Raw genomic sequence first — 22,021 nt, forward strand, 5'->3', positions numbered from 1 at the left:
TTTTCATACCGCTAGGGTGTAAACTGCCCAAGCAAAATATGAGGTGCTGCTCCTCCAATTTATGGTGGGCCTCACTCTGGCCATGGAGGAGGCCCAGCACAGAAAGGTTGGATTCGGAATGGGAGGAGAAGTGCTGAGCCACCGGGAGATCAGGTTGGTTATTGCAAACCGAGCGGAGGTGTTGGGCGAAGCGATCGCCAAGCCTATGCTTGGTCTCACCGATGTAGAGCAGCTGACACCCAGAGCAACGGAGCAATAGATGAGGTTGGAGGAGATGCAGGTGAACCTCTGCCGCACCTGGAAAGACTGCTTAGGTCCTTGAATGGAGTCCAGGGGGGAGGTAAAGCGACAAATGTAGCATTTCCTGCGGTTGCAAGGGAAAGTGCCAGGTGAGGGGGTGGTTTGGGTGGGAAGAGACAAAATGACCACGGAAAGAGCTAGCTCTGCAGAAAGCCGACAGGGGAGGAGATATGAAGATGTGGCCAGTGGTGGGATCCCGTTGGTAGACAAAGCTGGAGAAAATCAGCGGGTGAGGCAGCATCTATGGAGCGAATGAATAGGCGGCGTTTCGGGTCTAGACCCTTCTTCAGACTGATGTCGGGGGGGGGTCGGGAAAAAGAAAGGAAGAGAGGGAGCACATTATCACACGTGTCATGCAAGCCGTCTTAAATGACCACCTAAACTGTTATTTGGCAACCTAAAAAGCTGCCTAGGTTGCCCGGCTGGCAACAGGGAAAAAAATGTTAAGCGAGAGCCCTGCTTTACACATAATCCGCCGAAACAGGCCCTTCGGCCCACTGAGTCCAAGCCGACCAGCGATCATCCCATATACTATACTAGAGACCATTTTACAACTTACCTATCCAATACTGCATTGCCTGAAATTACAGTAGCTTCAAACCCCAAGACTTTATCGCACACAAGTTCTTCCTCGTGTTTGTCATTGTTCCATACCGGCAGGATCAGCATCAATGCACATGATTGATTCCACTCAGATCCACTGCTACCACATTCCAAAACCGCCCATGGTCCTGCATAAACAGCTATATTCCTCCTACTCAGCTTTGTGAAACATGATACATGTTCTACTCCCCCTTCACTCTCAGTCACATCTTCAAGTTCACATAATTCTCATTGCCATAGTGCCATTTGGTACCATGCCCCACCTCCAAATTAGGATATTAATCCAACTTGTTCTTTACTGCGTAGGAAAGAACTGCAGATGCTGGCTTAAATCGAAGGTAGACACAAACTGCTGGAGTAACTCAGCGGGACAGGCAGAATCTCTGGAGAGAAGGAATGGGTGATGTTTCGGGTCGAGACCCTTCTTCACACTTCAGACTTCTGAAGAAGGGTCTCAACCCGAAACGTCACACATTCCTTCTCTCCAGAGATGCTGCCTGTCTCATTGAATTACTCCAGAATTTTGTGTCTACCTTGATCTTTGCTGCCATGGGGGGAACCAATACATTTGAAAAAGTACTCCTTTTCATTAAAACAAGGTTCCTTTGTTATTAATATACACTTTGCTGAAATAATCACTAAGTCTTTGCACTGCATCCCTATCATAATTGGATTAAGAATCTGATTCTACATAACAAATTATTTTACTCGGAGTGTCTTCACTTTCAGAGCATGGATACGGGTACGAATGCCAGCAGTTATACTGTACCGTTAGTAACACATTTTTGATTTACTGTTGGAATTAATATTTAAAATCACGATTATGTTTTTATGATGCAATTAAGCCCACTGACAATAAAATGACTGAAGGAATTTGTCTCAGCAAAAAGTGCATAGAGATCAATCTGATAATCACTTTATAGAACTATGTCCCAGAAACATGATACAGAAATACTTGCAAGTTTCACGAAAAGGTTAAATGGTGTAAGTACTCAGTAGGTCAGGTAGCACCTGTGTAACTTAATATATTTTGAGATGATGGAGAGGTGTGTGGGGGAGGGGAGAAGGAAATAGTGGAGGAGAAACAAATGGATCCATGATAGGCCCATCACGGGTTGTCATTAAGCCAGAAATTAATGGCAAGGTTCAGTGTAAAGTTCAGAAGTCGTGAACTGCAGACTTTGCTTTTCGTAAGTTCAAGGAGCATGATTAGGCCATCAGCCCATCAAGTCTACTCCGCCATTCAATCATGGCTGATTTATCTTTCCCTCTCAACCCCATACTCCTGCTTTCTTCTCATAACCCCTGACACCCTCACTAATCAAGAAGACTTTGTACTGATGAGTAGCAAAATGGAATGGAGCAGAGCAAATGATATTTTGTTTAAATATTTGCTCTTGAGACCACTGAAGGTTGAAGGGAGACTTGATAGAAGTATATAAAATTATAGTTGGCATAGATAAGGTGGGCAGAACCTTTTCTCAGGGTGGAAATGTGTTTAACACTAGAAGGCATAGATAAAAGGTGAGAGTGGGAAGTTGACTGAAGATGGGCGGGGACGTTTTTTTAAACAAAGGGTGGTAGGGGCCTCAAACACATTGCCAAGGGTGGTGGTGGAGGCAGATATGATAGTGGCATTTAAGAGGCTTTTGGATGGGCACATGGAAATGCATTGAACAGAGGGAAATGAATCACGTGCAGACAGATGAGAGCAGTTCAGCTGGGCAGCGTGTTCAGCACAAACATTGTGGGCCGAAGGAACTATTCCTGTGCTATACTGTTCTATGTTCTAGTTAGATTCATGGGGAAATGTCTTTAATTATATTTGTCCATAGAGGCAACAATAGTTTACAGTATTGAACAAACAGTAAAATCCAAGAAGTGACTGAGAAAATAATGGTTTGCAGATTTTTGGATTGAATGTATCAATTGCAGAATATAAACTCGTGCATCTCCAATACTTCCCAATTTTAAAAAAAGAATCCTTTGGTGCAGTTTTGTTTTAGGAGATAGATTCGAAATGATGAGTACTGGGTATAACAACACAGGTCCAAATAGACTTTGGGTAACGTCTTCAATTTTAATGCCAAGCCTTTTTCTGTTTTAACACACCATTCATGCAATTCCAAGAATTTGAGATCGATACAAATCAAACCATTCCATTCAAATGCAAGCATCCCGAAGAGCAGTTGACAGAATTGATCTGATAGTTGTATTTGCATCAAAAATAATGATTTGAATCTGATGGAAATCTGAGCATCTCGTGCAGTTCTAAATATACACCCTTAACTTTTCTTTTCTATCTCGTTTATTATATTGTTTATAGTGTACTATGTTTACATATTGTGCTGCAGCAAGTAAGAATTTCATTGTTCTATCTGGAACATATGACAGTAAAACACTATTGACTCTTGACATTCTTTTTTTCTGGGATAACTGTTCAGAAAATTGTAGCTGCATCTGTAGTTGCTTTTTCTAAAGCGTGAATGTTCTAAAGTTAATAAATGAGGTTATGCTTCAGTGAATGTGTGGCCGGTTATAACCAAACTGAAATTCAAAACAAAAATTTAAATGTAGGTGGACTTCTGATAAATATCTATCTATCTATCTATCTATCTATCTATCTATCTATCTATCTATCTATCGATTATATATTAAAACTGTGTGCCTGCCGCTTGCCGTCCGGCGTCCGGCTGCCTTTCTGCCTTTTGATTTGTTCCATCGTGTGATGTCACAATGCCCAATGCACTCCTTCCTATCAGCTTCCAACACACTTCAAAACAAAGTTGCAAGACAGGAACACTCTGAACTTTTCACCTCAATGGGATATCACAGCAAGTGCTTCAACAGGAGGGGGAGGGCCAATTGGTATTGCAATTGGAACTGCTGCAGCAGGCAGGGAGGTGAAATTTGATTTTTTTTTTAAATCCACTGCTGAGGGAGGCAGGGGAGTGCTGGAATCTTACATTTGGGAACGGGTTCAGTTCCGTTGGAGGAGACGGGTGCATGGTGGAATATTGGGTTGGGGGATCACACCATTGGGGGAGCAGACCCAATGGGTCTGCACTTGGTCTAGTATATTTTTTAAATTAATGCTGCAATTTTCCCATTTAACATTCTGTAAATTTGATTAGTTAATAACCCTAGTCCAACAAAGATCTAATCATTGAGAATGTGATGTATTCCAGTATAGCTCAGTCCTGGGATTTAAAAAATATCTATCTAAATATCAAAAAATAAAGACACATTTGGGTTAATCTCCATGAGTGGCTCTGACTTCATAATGATTCTCATGTAAAAATCTACAAAGAAAGCAAGTTCTTTCAGATATTATTCCAAATCATGTGCCGTTGACAACCTACAGATTTTTAGGAAACTACTGATGTTCTTGATGAGCTTCATATATATTTTCATTTGTAGCTACATTGCAACACCATATACTGTATTCTGCGAGTGGTTGAATTTGCTGTTTCCACCTTGTCATACTTGATGTTTTGCAGTTTAGATTCAGTGCTTTAGAAATGTTCACATCATTATCAAATCACTATTGATGTAGATTTTCTCCCAAGCATTAGTCATTTTAAAATTTGCTTAGATTCTCTGTTATTCCTCCAAAAATCTGAGTGCATTATCTATCATCACCAAGGGCTTTTGACACAAAGCTGGGTGGCAGTGTGAACTGTGAGGAGGATGCTATGAGAATGCAGGGTGACTTGGACAGGTTGGGGGAGTGAGCAGATGCATGGCAGATGAAGTTTAATGCGGATAAATGTGAGGTTATCCACTTTGGTAGCAAAAACAGAAAGGCAGATTACTATATAAATGGCGTCAAGTTGGGAAAAGGGGAAGTACAACGGGATCTGTGGGGTCCTTGTACATCAGTCTATGAAAGTAAGCATGCAGGTACAGCAGGCAGTGAAGAAAGCGAATGGCATGTTGGCCTTTATAACAAGAGGAATCGAATATAGGAGTAAAGAGGTCCTTCTGCAGTTGTACAGAGCCCTAGTGAGACCACATCTGGAGTATTGTGTGCAGTTTTGGTCCCCTAATTTGAGGAAGGACATTCTTGCTATTGAGGGAGTGCAGCGTGGGGTTACAAGGTTAATTCCCGGGATGGCAGGACTGTCAAATGCTGAGAGAATGGAGCAGCTGGGCTTGTACACTGGAGTTTAGAAGGATGAGAGGGAATCTCATTGAAACATATAAGATTGTTAACCTGACCCCCCCCCCCCCCCCCCCCCCCACACCCCCCCCCCCCCCCCCCCCCCCCCCGACACTTCGCCCCGTCCCCAGTCCACCCACCTGCCTTCCTCCGGCCCCAACTCCCATCCCTGCCGGGGGTTCACCATCCCCCCCGACCTCCCCCTCTCCCACACCCAACGGTCTGTCCTCAGCAGAGGTCTTACGTTTGTCCCCCTCCGTCCCCATCTCAATGAGTTCCGCGCCCACCATGTCTTGGAGCCATTCTACCGTCGCCTCCGCCTCACAGCACACTTCCATGGGAAGGAGTCCTCGCCCCCTAATGATGACCCTTTTCCCCGTCTCCAACGCACCCCCTCCTCGTGGAACCCCCCACGTAACATCCCGGCTCTGGAACTCTTAACTGCCACCGCGACGTCAACCGCCTCAACTTCTCCACTCCCCTGTCTCACTCTAATCTTTCCCCCTCTGAACGCACTGCCATTGAATCACTCCGCAAAAACCCAGATCGGGTCATCAAACCAGCCGACAAGGGAGGTGCCGTGGTAGTCTGGCGCGCCGATCTCTACAAAGCTGAGGCCACGCGGCAACTCTCGGACACCTCCTCCTACTTACCCTTGGACCATGACCCCACTGACGAGCACCAGGACACCATATCTAGCACCATCACCGACAATCAATTCCCACGCCCTGCCCGACCAAGCTTCCAACCTCATCGTTCCCCAGCCCCGCATAGCCCTTTTACCTTCTCCCCAAAATCCACAAACCCGGCTCGCCCGGCAGACCCATTGTCTCTGCCTGTTCGTGCCCCACCGAACTCATCTCCACATACCTTGACTCCATACTATCCCCCTTGGTCAAATCCCTTCCCACCTATGTCCTAGACACCTCAGACACTCTCCGCCGCCTCCGCGCATTCCACTCTCTAGGCCCTCACCCCCTCATCTTCACCATGGATGTCCAGTCACTCTACACCTCCATCCCCCACCAGGATGGCCTCAAAGCCCTCTGGTTCTTCCTCGACCAGAGGAGCAACCTATACACAGCCACTGACACTCTCCTCCGCCAAGCGGAGTTGGTCCTCACCCTCAGCAACTTTACATTTGACTCCTCCCATTTCCTCCAAACACAAGGCGTAGCTATGGGCACACGCATGGGCCCCAGCTACGCCTGCCTCTTTGTCGGGTACGTTGAACAATTCTTGTTCAATACGTACCAGGGCCCCATCCCCGAACTCTACCCTCCGTTACATTGACGACTGCTTTGGGGCCACCTCCTGCACCTACACACAACTGACTGACTTCATCCACTTCACCACCAACTTCCATCCGGCACTCCAATACACCTGGACCATTTCCGACACTTCCCTACCATTCCTTGACCTCACCATCTCCATCGCAGGGGACAGACCTCTGACCGACATACACTACAAACCAACTGACTCACATGGCTATCTGGACTACACGTCTTCCCACCCTGCTCCCTGTAAAGACTCCATCCCCTACTCCCAATTCCTCCGCCTACGCCGCATCTGTTCCCAGGATGAGACATTCCATACCAGGGCATCGGAAATGTCCTCGCTCTTCAGGGAACAGGGATTCCCCTCCGCCACCATAGATGAGGCTCGCACCAGGGTCTCATCCATACCCCGTAACACTGCTCTCTCTCCCCATCCCCGCACTCGCAACAAGGGCAGAGTCCCCCTGATCCTCACCTTTCACCCCACCAGCCGGAAAATACAACACATAATCCTCCGCCATTTCCGCCACCTCCAATGTGACCCCACCACTCGCCACATCTTCCCATCTCCCCCTATGTCTGCCTTCCGCAAAGATCGCTCCCTCTGCACCTCCCTTGTCAATTCTTCCCTTCCCTCCCATACCACCCCCTCCCTGGGCACTTTCCGTTGCAACCGCAAGAAATGCAACACCTGTCCCTTCACCTCCCCCCTCGACTCCATTCAAGGTCCCAAGCAGTCGTTCCAGGTGCGACAAAGGTTCACCTGTATCTCCTCCAACCTCATCTACTGCATCCGCTGCTCTAGATGTCAGCCGATTTACATCGGGGAGACTAAGCGGAGGTTGGGCGATCGTTTCGCCGAACACCTCCGCTCAGTCCGCAATAACCAACCTGAACTCCCGGTGGCTCAGCACTTCAACTCCCCCTCCCATTCTCAATCCGACCTCTGTCCTGGGTCTCCTCCATTGCCAGAGTGAGCAACACTGGAAATTGGAGGAACAGCACCTCATATTCCGCCTGGGCAGCTTCCTGATGGCATGAACGTTGAATTCTCCCAATTTTTCTAGCCCTTGCTGTCTCCTCCCCATCCTTAACCCTCGAGCTGTCTCCTCCCATCCCCCCACCCTCGGGCTCCTCCTCCTCCCTTTTTCCTTCCTTCTCCCCCCCCACCCCCCATCAGTCTGAAGAAGGGTTTCGGCCTGAAACGTCGCCTATTTCCTTCGCTCCATAGTTGCTGCTGCACCCGCTGAGTTTCTCCAGCAATTTTGTGTACCTAAGATTGTTAAGGCTTGGACACACTAGAGGCAGGAAACATGTTCCCGATGTTGGGGGAGTCCCAGAACCAGGGGCCACAGTTTAAGAATAAGGAGTAAACCATTTAGAACAGAGATGAGGAAACACTTTTTCTTACAGAGAATGGTGAGTCTGTGGAATTCTCTGCCTCAGAGGGCGGTGGAGGCAGGTTCTCTGGATACTTTCAAGAGATAGCTAGATAGGGCTCTTAAAAATAGCGTAGTCAGAGGATATGGGGAGAAGGCAGGAACGGGGTATTGATTGGGGATGATCAGCCATGATCACATTGAATGGCTCGAAGGGCCAAATGGCCTACTCCTGCACCTATTGTCCATTGTCTAAGGGAATGTTGAACAGGCAGATAAGTCGTCTTTCAGATGAGATAATTAATAACTTGCCTGGGTGCAAAATATCCATGCTACTATTTCAAGAGAAGTGGTCTACTTGCCATCTCAACCAAATTTTTACTTGTTAGCAAACAATTCAAAAAGACCATTTATATTAGAAAATTCCTTGTGTCTGATTGTGTAGATTTTGCCTACAAAGGACAGGTCTTCAAGTGCACTCTATTGATTGCAAAGTGCTCAAGGAATGCCCCATTTTGAATGCTATAAGATTGCTAGGTTTCGATTCATTCTCTTTAATATCTCCTTTTATTTTAAATTTTATAATTGGATCTTCTGTCATCAGTTGTACCCATGGATAAAACTACTTAATATCCTGTTTCCTGCTGCAAGACAAAAACATGTAATACGCCATCTTTGTGCTAATCCGTTTTCTAGCATGACTGCATTCTGCAAATACTGTGATCTAGGTCAACAATATTTTTGTTCACTATAATTAATTTGTTAACAGTAGGATAAAAGGGGTTTTGATTACCAATGTTTTAGCTATGTTTAGTGGAGAATTTTAAACTAATCTAGAATCAGAGGGCAAGTGTGTGATTGGAATATCCAGCTATCTAAGTCTTAAATATTATTTATGTAGGTCAGCGTGTTTAATTCTTGCTGTAAAAGGTGCTCACTTATTGGAATGACTTGATTAACACCTTCCTATTTAGAAAGTCTACATATTAAACCTCCACGACATTTCCCTTTTTGAATGGGAAATATCCACAGCTTCTTATTTATTACATCCAGTTCCTTCGCTTTCTTTTGGAGTGCATATTTAAATTGAGCAATTCATTTGATTTTAACACAACAGCAAATAAACCATTTTTGTAAATTACAGAAATGTCTAAGATCTAAACACTGTCCAGGCGAAACAGTCAATTATTAGGATATTTCCTTGAAAAGTATGTTATATTTGGTGTTCATAATGCTGACACCTCCATGCTGGAGAAAAGCATTGCAGCTTAGCTGTTTTGCAGAATACTTCTGTTCAGTCCCCACAAATGAACTTGAGCCTCCCGTGACTAATTCGCCACGCTACTCCCACTCTGACCTCCCTGCCTTTCATCTCTTGCATTTTTCCAACAAAAACGTGAGGAAGAATATTGAATCCTCTGATTAAAAATATTGCAACCTCCAGACAACTATTTTCAGACAGACCAGCCATTTCTGATGAAAGGTCATCATATTGTTTTACTCTTCCCACAGATGTTGCCCGACCTGACGTGTATTCCCAGTTTGTGACCTTTTAAATTACCAACTAGTCTTGTGTATCTCACGATTCAGGCAATCTACATATCCTTCAGTCACTCACCCTCAACCAACACCAGCTTCCTTTGTGTCACTCAGTCCCTCTTGATTTCCATCCTATCAGACATTTTCTCCACAGCCCACGACAGGTTAAAATAAATTTTGATTTCCAAACTTTACAATTTAAGTGGATAAACCGCTTCTCCTTCACTACTGACTCCCACCCCCGCCCCATTGAAATAGCCCAGATGTATCCACAAATTCTCAGAGAAACAAGGAACTGTAGATGATGGTTTACAAAAAATGGCTGAAATAAATCAGCGGATCAGGCAGATCTCTAAAGAAAGATTTGCATGACCTGCTGAGTTACTCCATTACTTTATGTCTCTTGTTACCCACAAGTTAAGCAACAATTATATGTTGATTTCTCATTGTCCAAGCATCATTTTCTCTTGGCCAAAAATCTAATTACATATTGGACTCTCATTGCTCTCATTGGCCAAGTACGATTGACTCTCTCATTGGCCAAGTTGACTTGAACGAGACGGCTGGATCAATTCAATGTGTTGGTCAATTGTGAACTTATGTTAAGACAATTTTAATTTTTTATTATTTTTCTATTTGTTAATAAAATTCCGTGTCAAAAGTGCTGCTACGAAACAGCAGTGTGCAGAGTGTCAGTGTACAAATTAGTAGTTAACACATTTCTCCCATTATCTTAGATCTAAATGGGCTGCACAGCCAATGTTTGATAAAGAACACTACTTGGGAATATCTTTGTGAGTTTTCTTTGCTTTAAATCATTTTCCTCTGCCGCACTTACTCGGACTGTGACTACAGAAAGGGGAGGAGAAAGCAAGGTGACAGAGAAAACAAAATCACTCACAAAAACAAAAACAATTAAAGCTAGTAATGTATAAAGTGTTATTTTTTAAACACCAAATGTTATTAAACCACATCATTTAATTGTGAGGCTACTACCTTCTCAACTTTCCTAGTTACCCCCAAGATATAGGCAACTTGGTACAATACTCCTGTACTGTTGCAGGTGATGATTCTCTGATGCTACAATAACCCAGAATACAATCTACCTGTTCAGATGGATGTGATATTAGGAAAAAGCACAAAATCACATCATGTATGTGTACACTTCCAGTATCCAGCATACATTATACTGATCAACTTGAGATACTTATAAGTGAGATGATCCCATTATAAACGAGGTGGAATGACAGTTCATTAAAAAAAACTCTAAAGAGGACATCAAAATAAATTAGTCACCGTGAGAATAACATTAAATGCTGATCCTTCCATCATTTATCATATGATGTGATCACTGGCAGAAAGTTGCCTTTCATTGTTTAAAAATGCTGATTAAAGTATGTTCAAGAACAATTGCTACAATGCATTATTTATTTTAAACAGCAAAGAGCACCAAGTGCTTTCAATTGTTCATCATTTTTGCTCCCACACTCCCCTTCCCCCCTACAATTCCCTCCCACGATCGTCATTACAAAAGGAACAAAGGAGGCGGTGAAACTGCTCGTGACTTGGTCAACATTAGAACAATATTCTGCATTCCGGTATTTTTCTCTTTGCACTAACAGTTGTACTTATTCAGGCCTTGATTGTACTCATGTATTGTATGATCCGATTTCATCGGGTAGCACAAAAAAATAGATTTTTTACTGTACTTTAAATATAACAATAATAAACCAATGTCAACTAAATTGCTAAGCAGTTTGTTTTGACTACAAGAACTGGAGAAATCATTTAGGTCTCTTACTTCTTCGCCCACTCAGGATCAATGACTTATTCCGCAGTAATCTGGTGAATTGAGGTATTTTGGAACCCACGCACAAACAGAAATGGGGAAGGAGATATTTGACAGGGTGGCAGGTGGGTAATTTGGACAGTGGCGCACTCCTATCACAATTAACTGTGCACACCCCAACCAGTGACTCGTTTTTTCTCAGTGCCATCCTGAATGCTCCTTCTCTATTTTGAGCCAGAGATTCCAAAGATATTTTCCTTCAATCCATCTAATATTCCGCCATAGGAGTGCTCGGATATGAGTAATTTCCGTCTGACAACAAGCATGTCAACACATGGCTTGCTCAATCGAGCCGACTGAGAGCAACTAAGGCTACAACCCTGGGATGTTGATCGGGGATAGAGTATCGGCAGTGATTCACTTACCCTGCCACTGAATTTGGAGGAATTTGTAGATATAACATTGGTGGTATTTTTTCATTCTTTTGTCGTGCCTAATTGTTTTTGCCAGAGTGCTGGAGGCTGAAGAGTGACCTGATCGAAGTATATAAAATAAGCATAGACAGGGTAGTTAAAAGCAATTTTTCCAGGACAGAAGTGTCAAATGACCAGAGAACACAACTTTAAGGCAAGAGAGGGAAAATGTGAAGGAGATTTGTGAGATAGTTTATTTTTTCTTTACACACAGAGTTGAGATACCCACAATGTGTTGCCATGGTTGGCAGTAGAAGCAAATATGACAGCAACATTTAAGAAGCATTTGGACATACACATGAACAGACAGGGAATAGAGGGATATGGGATTTGTGCCGGCAGATGGCATTAATTTAGATTGGCATCTTAGTCAGTACATTGTGGATCGAAGTGCCTCTTTTTATGCTGAACTGTGTCTATGTTCTACGTGGATTTCTGAAATTACTACAGAACTCAATTCACCTGACATTCATTTGCATCATCTGAAAATAGCAATAAATACACTGGGTAAATGAATAATAAACAACCTTTAACTTGCTCTTCAGCACAGACTACTGACCCTACAAATGCCAACTTTCATTCCTAATTTCAATTAATCTTTGCCAATGAGGAAATATTATATAATAGAAATGCTCGGATAGTAACTTTCGTGTGAGGAACCTATGTTAAGTTGTAAGAAAAGCCTAAGGTTTTCAGAAACACATGTATCCTAAAGAAATAAAGTACAAAGAAACACACACAGGAAAGATGAATCAAAACAGAGAAATGCTAATCTGAACCTGCATAGTTTAGTTTATTGCTTTTAGGCAATTATAACGCTGGAGAAAATTGTATTTGATATGATTTTGTGTTGAAGAATGGATAGCTGAATAGGGCCTCTTCTTAGGCCAGAGGTCATCTGCTCTTTCTCTATTGCACATTCTTGAGCTCTGAATGTGACATTAAAGATGAAGATTTATGGCTGTTTATGCTGAGTTTGAGATAATTCAAGGCTGAGGGATGATAGACTATGTGGTTAGCTTTGGCTATGTTAAATTATAATGAGGTTGAGATAAGGGATCGAGAAGCTGTACTTTTGAGGTAATGGTCTGAAGTTGTAAATTTACCCTGTGTTCTGTAATATTTGTAAAAGGCCTTGCAGAGAGATTGAAACTCCATCTCCCAAAGATAGCAGGAAAGGGAGGCTGCAATGTAGAATGAAGCTGTATCCTGGCACAAAACACTTATCAATTAAGTTGACAGATTTACGACCCATGTATGCTTGGAGTTGGGAGGTGTGTGTGGGTTTTGAATTTAACTTAGAAGCTGTGTAATTCGGCAAACTCATATAATTAATGTTTTTAATACATAGGTAATGGTATTTTAAACTGTGTAAAATTGTAGTGAAACCATTTATGAAATGTATTGTGTCTTAGTAGGACTGTAAACATTAGACTTTATTTAGATTTATAGATATATTTCTTCTTCGTATGGAAAGTATGTTTTGTTGTATGACTTGGGTGCTCATTGTATTACATATGTATCTTATATTTTGGGGAGTGGTCTTTGATAATTGAGCCTACTGGGGTTTTGCTGTGTTGAAATAAAATAATTCTAAACAGTTAAACCACAGGCAAACAAAGGTTGTAAAATGAGGCCAGAGAAGGGGGGATCATGTGACTGCTGTTATACATCACCAGAAGGACTTTGATGATTGGTTACTAGTTTGTCATACCCTCTGTATCTGAAATGTCTAATATCTATATAAATGCCATGAGTTTGTATAAAAGTTACTAAATTCTCCGGACCCACCCCAGAGCTTCCAGCTCTGTGTTGGAAGGTTCAGAGACTAGTCTCAGCTGAATAAAGAATCGATTTCAACAGCTACAAGCGTTTGAGTCCAGTTGACTTTAGATTGACAAAATAACTCAGTTTAACACCAATACTTCCCATTCACATTGCATAGTTTAATCTACCATTTGTGAACAATTTGAAAGGGTTGGCACATCTAATCAACCTGGCAGCTCTTCATTTCAAAAGGGACAGTCTGCTGGAAATGAACAGGCACCCAAAGTTCCTTATTTTGCCACACAAAATCAACAGACTAGGCTGGTAGGAAAATAAGTAAAGCTTAGTATAAAAACATTATTGACATCCAGTTTAAACAGGCTAGAAGAATTACCTGTAATGCCAAATATATGGTAATAAAGAGAAGTGTTACTAAAGCTGTTTACAATTATAAGAGGTGCTGTCTTAACTGTTCCTCACAAGAATAAATGACAATCCAGGATGGGTATTTTGCTACCATATACAGTGCCCTCCATAATGTTTGGGACAAAGACCCATCATTTATTTATTTGCCCCTGTACTCCAAAATTTTAGATTTGTAATAGAAAAAAGAACATGGGGTTAAAGTGTCCCAAACATTATGGAGGGCACTGTACACACCCAACTTCTCTCACCTTAATGAAAATTCTTTCAGTTTCGATCGATATTGATCCCAACTTCGAAATTATAAAGCCGTACTGAAAGCTACCATCACCAGACACTTCCACAGTGCAAAAGCATGTGAGAATAGACAATCTTTTTTCAATTCTATTCATATTTACTATGGGTTCTGCTTTAAATACCATTCCAATCAACCACTGCAAAAGGTGGTTAACTTCAGCTGACCCCATCTATTTGCAGTAAGGACAAAACTATAACCGCATCCCAAAAGTATCAATTAAATTAAAGTCCCATAAAAATCTAGTAATCTCATGTTGTAAAAACAGAACTTGACCTGTCATAAACAAATCTTGAACAGGAAGAAGTCCAGAACAATCCCCAAAACACTGCTAAAAGTCCCGGGCCACAAAGTGAATTTTAATTCTGGGTCATGGTTGAAAAGCAATCCACTGCAAACTGCGGAAAGCAAATGATATTACTTAAATGTAATATACAGTTATCACGCTTCTGATTCATCATTTGGTTTACCAGCACCAATTTCAGGAGACAAGGCATCCAAAATGTGTGGGAGGATGTGGGCCCAAGAATCTATAAAAATGTAAACTTTTACCCATATACACCATCTGAATGACCAAAAGAAAACACACCGTTGAAGTACCATATAACCATACAACAATTACAGCACGGAAACAGGCCATCTCGACCCTTCTAGTCCGTGCCGAACACATAATCTCCCCTAGTCCCATATACCTGCGCTCAGACCATAACCCTCCAATCCCTTCCCATCCATATAACTATCCAATTTATTTTTAAATGATAAAAACGAACCTGCCTCCACCACCTTCACTGGAAGCTCATTCCACACAGCTACCACTCTCTGAGTAAAGAAGTTCCCCCTCATGTTACCCCTAAACTTCAGTCCCTTAATTCTCATGTCATGTCCCCTTGTTTGAATCTTCCCTACTCTCCGTGGGAAAAGCTTTTCCACGTCAACTCTGTCTATCCCTCTCATCATTTTAAAAACCTCTATCAAGTCCCCCCTTAACCTTCTGCGCTCCAAAGAATAAAGCCCTAACTTGTTCAACCTTTCTCTGTAACTTAGTTGCTGAAACCCAGGCAACATTCTAGTAAATCTCCTCTGTACCCTCTCTATTTTGTTGACATCCTTCCTATAATTAGGTGACCAAAATTGTACATATTGTACATATAATCATTGTGAAAATTCAGAAGAACACTTACTTTTGTTCTTTGTCTCGCATCATTTTATTTCACAAATGTAGTATTGGATTCACTTGCTGGTATTGAATTCTAAGTCCATATAAACAAGGAACAAGGCCACAGGATAAAGCTGTACCCACCACCAACTACAGTAATGACAATTTTGTCCAGTGACCAAAAAAGCAAATCAGTAGCTCGCAAAATCCTGACAACCACAAGTATAGATAATGACAAATCTCAGCAGTTCTACACTGCTGTCTTTTTCCTAGGCCTTCTGATCTTTCCCTCTCCAACAATGAGTGATTTGTCATCAGCACAGGCCTCAGATTCCTCCACAGCTTAATCGATTCCAAGAAAAACCAGCACCCACAGTAGTTTCATTTTTGTCCTCAAGAAAGCATTGCCTCATTAAAATGTTATGGGAATATTGTATTCCTTCAACATTTTAACGTGGAAAATGGTGAGGGAAACACCATCCTTTTCAAGATCATTACTTAAATCTTTATTTTGGCGAATGATACAAGTACCAAAGCACTATACACTGAATTTCAAGGGTATTCTGCTGAAATTCTCCCCATATGACATTCTCTTCCCCTCCCCCCCCCTCCAATAATAACTCAATGATTACTCAGGAGGAACAATGAGTGATAGAGATACCAAAATCATGGATAAACTAGATGTCTTGATGCATGGGCCGTGGAATCGGGGGGCGCTGGGGCTGGAGCCCCCCCCCCCCCCACTTTTTTGGCTAGACATGTTTCAGTGTCTCCGGAACACGAGGCGCTGCTGTGTTCTGAGCAACCTGATCGTGGGTGTTGGAGAGCTGGGGCGGAGGGAGGGATGGAAGCAGAAGCAGCGGCGGGGGCACATCCGGACGGGGAGCCGGGGTTGGCGAATGTTTGCGGGGCTGGAGAGCTACCATGGAGCAGCCTCAGTGCAAGAGTCCCGGGCCGTCAGAGGCGAGCATGAAGCGTTGCACCGCTGCCGTGAGAGTCTTCTGCGCCAAATTCACCCTGGTGACCGGCATGGACCAGGCTGCGGCTCGTTGCATCCTGGAGGACAACCAGTGGCTGCTGGAAGTAGGTATCAAGCACTGGGTAGAGGCGGTGGAAGATAGTGGCCTTAAAATGGGGGTGGTTGGAGAAAGCATCCTGCTTGCCCGCTAGATTTTCACTCTTATTGTAACTGCAGGAAAAATGTTCCCGATGTTGGGGGAGTCCAGAACCAGGGGTCACAGTTTAAGACTAAGGGGAAGGCCATTTAGGACTGAGATGAGGACAAACTTTCTTCACCCACAGAGTTGTGAATCTGTGGAATTCACTGCCTCAGAAGGCAGTGGAGGCCAATTCACTGTATGTTTTCAAGAGAGAGTTACATTTAGCTCTTGGGGCTAGCAAAAACAAGGGATATGGGGGAAAAAAAGGTAGGGGGTACTGATTTTAGATGATTAGCCATCATCATATTGAATGGCGGTGCTGGCTCGATGGGCCGAATTACTTATTCCTGCACCTATTCTCTTTGTTTCGATATAACTTGCTCATGCTTGAGTATATGGCAATAAATCTCGACCACTTGATTTTGAAGCATTCATGCATGGTGGAGGTATAATGTAGCCATAAAGTGATACAGTGTGAAAACAGACCCTTCGGCCCAATTTGCCCATACCCGCCAACGTGTCCCATCTACACTACCTGCTTTTGGTCCATATACCTCCAAAACTGTCCTATCCACGTAGCAGTCTAATTGTTTCTTAAATGTTGCGATAGTCCCTGCCTCAACTACCTCCTCTGGCAGCTTGTTCCATACACCCACCACCCTTTGTGTGGAAAAAGTAACCCCTCAGATTCCTATGAAATCTTTTCCCCTTCATCTTAAATCTGTCCTCAGGTTCTCGATTCACCTACTCTAGGCAAGAGACTCCGTGCATTGAAATGTATATTTCTATTGCATTTTAGGTTTCTCGAAAGTCTTACTTTTCAAAAAGTAACGTTTCCACAAACATATACCCCCTTTATTAATGTCATGGTTTGATGATTCTAAATTCAAATCAAAATGAAATATACGTCAAAAGGAGAGCGCATACTTTCGAAACACTCCGATGGCCTGTATTATTATCCCCGAGTTTTTGGAGGTCGAGCAATAACAAAAATAATAATCACCTGCTCCTATCTCTCATGTAGGCCCTACATTATCTTAAAAATACTTCAAACAAAAAACATCAAAATCATACTTCTACAATGCACTAAAACATAAAACATCAAATTCCAAAAAGTTCCGAACATAGGACCCCTCTCACACCCTTCCCTCGCCGATTACCCCCGAGGCCAGTGATCAGTGATCGCTCAGCCCCCCCCCACTTTCAAAAATGCTCCGCGGCGGCCCTTGTGATGAAACAGGTAAACCAAGGACATTGGGCTTCCAATGAATAAGCCAGTGAAGCTGAACAGCACACATCCTCAGCTGAAGATCATTAATCCCGAGCCAAAGAATGCCCTTTTCATTTAAAATACAATATGCAGTACATAGCAGACGTACTGTTGACATACAGAGCAGAACAAGAGCACTCCAAAAGATCATGATGAACATGCATGAATTTCAGTAGCTGTGTTAATGCAAATAAGCACAGGGCACTGGAGGTTATACAGGAAGATTTGTCAATTTTAAGACATCCGTGCTATGAGAAGCAGAAAAGACAAATGGTTATTCAACTTTTCAGGTTTCCTGACAGCAATTAATAAAACCATAACTTCAAGCTGACTTTTAAGAAGGGGTTGAATGCATGAGGTGCAAGATATAATAATATTAAATTTGAAGACGGAGCATATGCAATTAACTTGGTGGGGAAAAATAAATTACAAATGATGGAAACCTGGTCACTTAGACTGCAGGTACACAAAATTGCTGGAGAAACTCAGCGGGTGCAGCAGCATCTATGGAGCGAAGGAAATAGGCGACGTTTCGGGCCGAAACCCTTCTTCAGACTCTCCAGCAATTTTGTGTACCTTCGATCTTCCAGCATCTGCAGTTCCTTCATGAACACTTAGACTGCAGAATCTTTTCAGGTATATACATTTCATCACAATCCAGTAACAATAGAATCCCAGATACGGGGTACAGAAAATTACCCAAGTCCTTGTAGACAATTGCAGAGAATGTTGTTAAGAATTAAAAAGTTTGGCAATCTCATTAAAGTACACCAAAATGAAGTAATGTCAAACTTATGGTCTGAAGCGAGCATGCAATAGTTTAGTTTAGTTTAGAATAGAAACAGGCCCCTTGGTGCACTGAGTCCACACTGACCGTTGGTCATGCATTTTCTTATCCACCCCCAACACATTAGGAATAATTTTACAGGGCTCAATTAATCTAAACACCAGCACGTCTTTGGGACGTGGGAGGAAACTTGAGCACCCAGAAGAAGCCCACACAGTCACAGGGAGAAAGTGCAAACTCCACCCAGGATCAGGATCGAACCCTGGTCTCTGGGGCTGAGGCAGCAGCTCTACCAGTACCCGGTAAAACATAAGTTTTTCCATGGACCAAGAAAGACAGGCAGCAGGAATGGAAAGGGATTAAGAAAATGCCAGAAGTCCGAGATCTTGAGAATCAAAACATGTTGCAAATTGAGGAACTTAGGAGGAAGATCTCCCTTGAACTTCGACAGGTGTACAGTAGAAAGCATATTTACTGGCTACATCACTGGCTGGTTCAGCAACTCAAATGCCCAGGAACAAAGATGATTGCAAAATGTGGTGATCACTGCCCAGTCGTTCATGAGTACTGACCTCCCCATCATTGAAGCGATCTACAGGAGCTGCTGCCTCTTGTCAACCAGATGGTGAAATGAAGGATATAAAAACCATTAGAAATAACGTTTATGATGAAGAAAAATGTTAAAAGTGTAGAATCCATGTGAGCAAGGAATGACGTATCCGGAAGAATGATTAATTACAAAAAATTTTTTTTTTTTTAAATGATTTGTTGGCCACTGTTATTCAAATTCTGTTCGTTTGCAATATGTTCAAGAGTCTGAATTTTGAGCAGCATTGTGAAATTCAAATAGTTAAGCCAAAAAGCAGAAAAGACTTTCCATTAAAAGTCAATAACAAAAGGTCATCCACTTGACATGTTAACTGTCTCGTGTAAGAAGGAACTGCAGATGCTAGTTTAAACCGAAGACAGACACAAAAAGCTGGAGTAACCCAGCAGGCCAGGCAGCATCTCCGGAGAGAAGGAATGGGTGACGTTTCGGGTCGAGACCCTTCCTCAGACCGTCTCCGGCGCCACGGATTCCAGTGCTTCCATCATTTTCATGTTTTTATGTCATTGTTCCGTCACAATAATATTTTGGGATTGAAAAACTTCAGAATGCAGACCCAACTAAAATATCAAAGTTCACATTATTGTTTCAACTTCGGAGTAAACACACGGGGAAGGAAGCTGTTTTCACCAAAGCACAGCGTTGAACACTGATTATCTGCAGCCATCAACACCCACGTGCGTCAGGATTTATCCACCAAGAAAACAATGCCAGAAATGATCTTGTCAAATTATACGTTCACATTTAGCCAGGAGTGTGTGCAAATGTACCTGCCATACTTGGATTTATGAACACTCATATTACCGAACTGCCAATTTAAAATGTTTGAATTAAATTACTATTACAAAACTAACATGATTTTTCCCCTCAACGGTCTTGTGAACACAACAGGACAAGAATACCCAGCAGGCTACATCATGAATTACCAACAAAGTCGTTGTTATGAGAATTTTAGCAGCTCAGAAGTATTATGTTTCCCCAAACAGTTGTAAGAACAGACGCATCTCCAGAAAAATCTATAACCTGGAGGCAATTTACAGCAAGTTACCTCGGAATCATCGGAACACTAAGAATAAATGTAATCACTTCATATTAGAAGTCTAGTAATAGAAAAGCCGAGCAGTACAAACAAAGCCTAGTTTTGATCTTACACGTGGATCAATCTCCTGCATGCACACTCATTAAGGATTTTATTCAGAGATCAGGCACTCTATTTCCTGAATAAGCAAGCCCGCCTCGAAATTGCATACACACACCCTCAACACTGCCCTAGTGACGGATACCAGTATTACTAATTGTGCTCTGCAGACCCAACTAAAATATCAAAGTTCACATTATTGTTTCAACTTCGGAGTAAACACACGGGGAAGGAAGCTGTTTTCACCAAAGCACAGCGTTGAACACTGATTATCTGCAGCCATCAACACCCACGTGCGTCAGGATTTATCCACCAAGAAAACAATGCCAGAAATGATCTTGTCAAATTATACGTTCACATTTAGCCAGGAGTGTGTGCAAATGTACCTGCCATACTTGGATTTATGAACACTCATATTACCGAACTGCCAATTTAAAATGTTTGAATTAAATTACTATTACAAAACTAACATGATTTTTCCCCTCAACGGTCTTGTGAACACAACAGGACAAGAATACCCAGCAGGCTACATCATGAATTACCAACAAAGTCGTTGTTATGAGAATTTTAGCAGCTCAGAAGTATTATGTTTCCCCAAACAGTTGTAAGAACAGACGCATCTCCAGAAAAATCTATAACCTGGAGGCAATTTACAGCAAGTTACCTCGGAATCATCGGAACACTAAGAATAAATGTAATCACTTCATATTAGAAGTCTAGTAATAGAAAAGCCGAGCAGTACAAACAAAGCCTAGTTTTGATCTTACACGTGGATCAATCTCCTGCATGCACACTCATTAAGGATTTTATTCAGAGATCAGGCACTCTATTTCCTGAATAAGCAAGCCCGCCTCGAAATTGCATACACACACCCTCAACACTGCCCTAGTGACGGATACCAGTATTACTAATTGTGCTCTCCATACAATGAACACCCCAGAACGGGATAACAGTTAAAACACGTTCGGCTGAATCAATCACCTTTCACGCAACTCTACCCCGCCCCGCGATATACTACAAACTTTCGCATCTGAAACACCGGCTTATTATGTTTACTCTGCAATATTACATTACAAATAAATGGCATTTGCAGCCATGAGTTAAAAGTAAAATTACCAGAACGAAATTTAATTAAGACCTGGCTGGATGGGCAGGGGGAAAGAAAGAGGGAGAGAGGAGGGGAGGAGAGGAGAGGGGGACTGGAGAGGGGGGTTAAATTAATCTACAACTATATAATGTACAAACCTGGGTGCAAGCGTGTCCCTCTCTCTGAGTGAGTGGAGTGAGGGTGCGCGCGCGCGCCGTGTGTGGAGCCCGGGATCGGCGCGAGCGCCCGGACAATCGGCGCCACCTTCCACAGAGCGAACGCGGCGGACGGTAGGGTTCCACTGGGAAGTTCCTTTGACAGAAGATGGTGAGGCGGCGGCAGCACCAGCAGCGGCAGCGGCAGCGGCGGCGGCGGCAGCACCAGGACCGCGGGCCGGCGGGCGGGCGGGCGGAGAGCGAACAAGGCGGCGCGGCTCGGCGTCACGTGGTGCTACCTACGCTCCGGCCTCTCCGCGGGGAGGGAGGGTGAAGCGAGGGCACTTGCAGTCCGCATGCGTCAAAATGCGGAGCTGCTGCAAACAGAGAGTAGCAATTCTTAAGTGCATGAAGATAGACAAAATGCTGGAGAAACTCAGCGGAACAGGCAGCATCTCTGGAGAGAAGGAATGGGAATCGAGACCCTTCTTCAGGCATGAGGTCGACCAGTTAAACGGCCCTGACTTCAAGGATTAACGTAGCCCCCTGCTGTTTTGTATGTGTTTGCAATCTCCAATTCTTGAGTGCATGAAGATAGACAAAATGCTGGAGTAACTCAGCGGGACAGGCAGCATCTCTGAAGAAAAGGAATAG

At 43.0% G+C, this 22,021-nt stretch overlaps 1 protein-coding gene across 4 annotated transcripts in view; it reads right to left on the reverse strand.

The window, feature by feature from the left end:
• LOC129712486 (protein PALS2-like) overlaps nucleotides 1-21,577 on the reverse strand; it is a 94,889-nt gene extending 73,312 nt beyond the window's left edge. For all 4 annotated transcript variants that reach the window (XM_055660962.1, XM_055660976.1, XM_055660955.1 and 1 more), the window contains exon 1: nucleotides 21,371-21,577. The gene's annotated coding sequence lies outside the window, so the exon portion shown is untranslated. The remainder of the gene's footprint in view (nucleotides 1-21,370) is intronic.
• Between the last annotated feature and the right edge of the window lie 444 nt (nucleotides 21,578-22,021).

Source organism: Leucoraja erinacea, chromosome 2, assembly GCF_028641065.1.
Source record: "Leucoraja erinacea ecotype New England chromosome 2, Leri_hhj_1, whole genome shotgun sequence".
NCBI classification, from domain to species: domain Eukaryota; kingdom Metazoa; phylum Chordata; class Chondrichthyes; order Rajiformes; family Rajidae; genus Leucoraja; species Leucoraja erinaceus.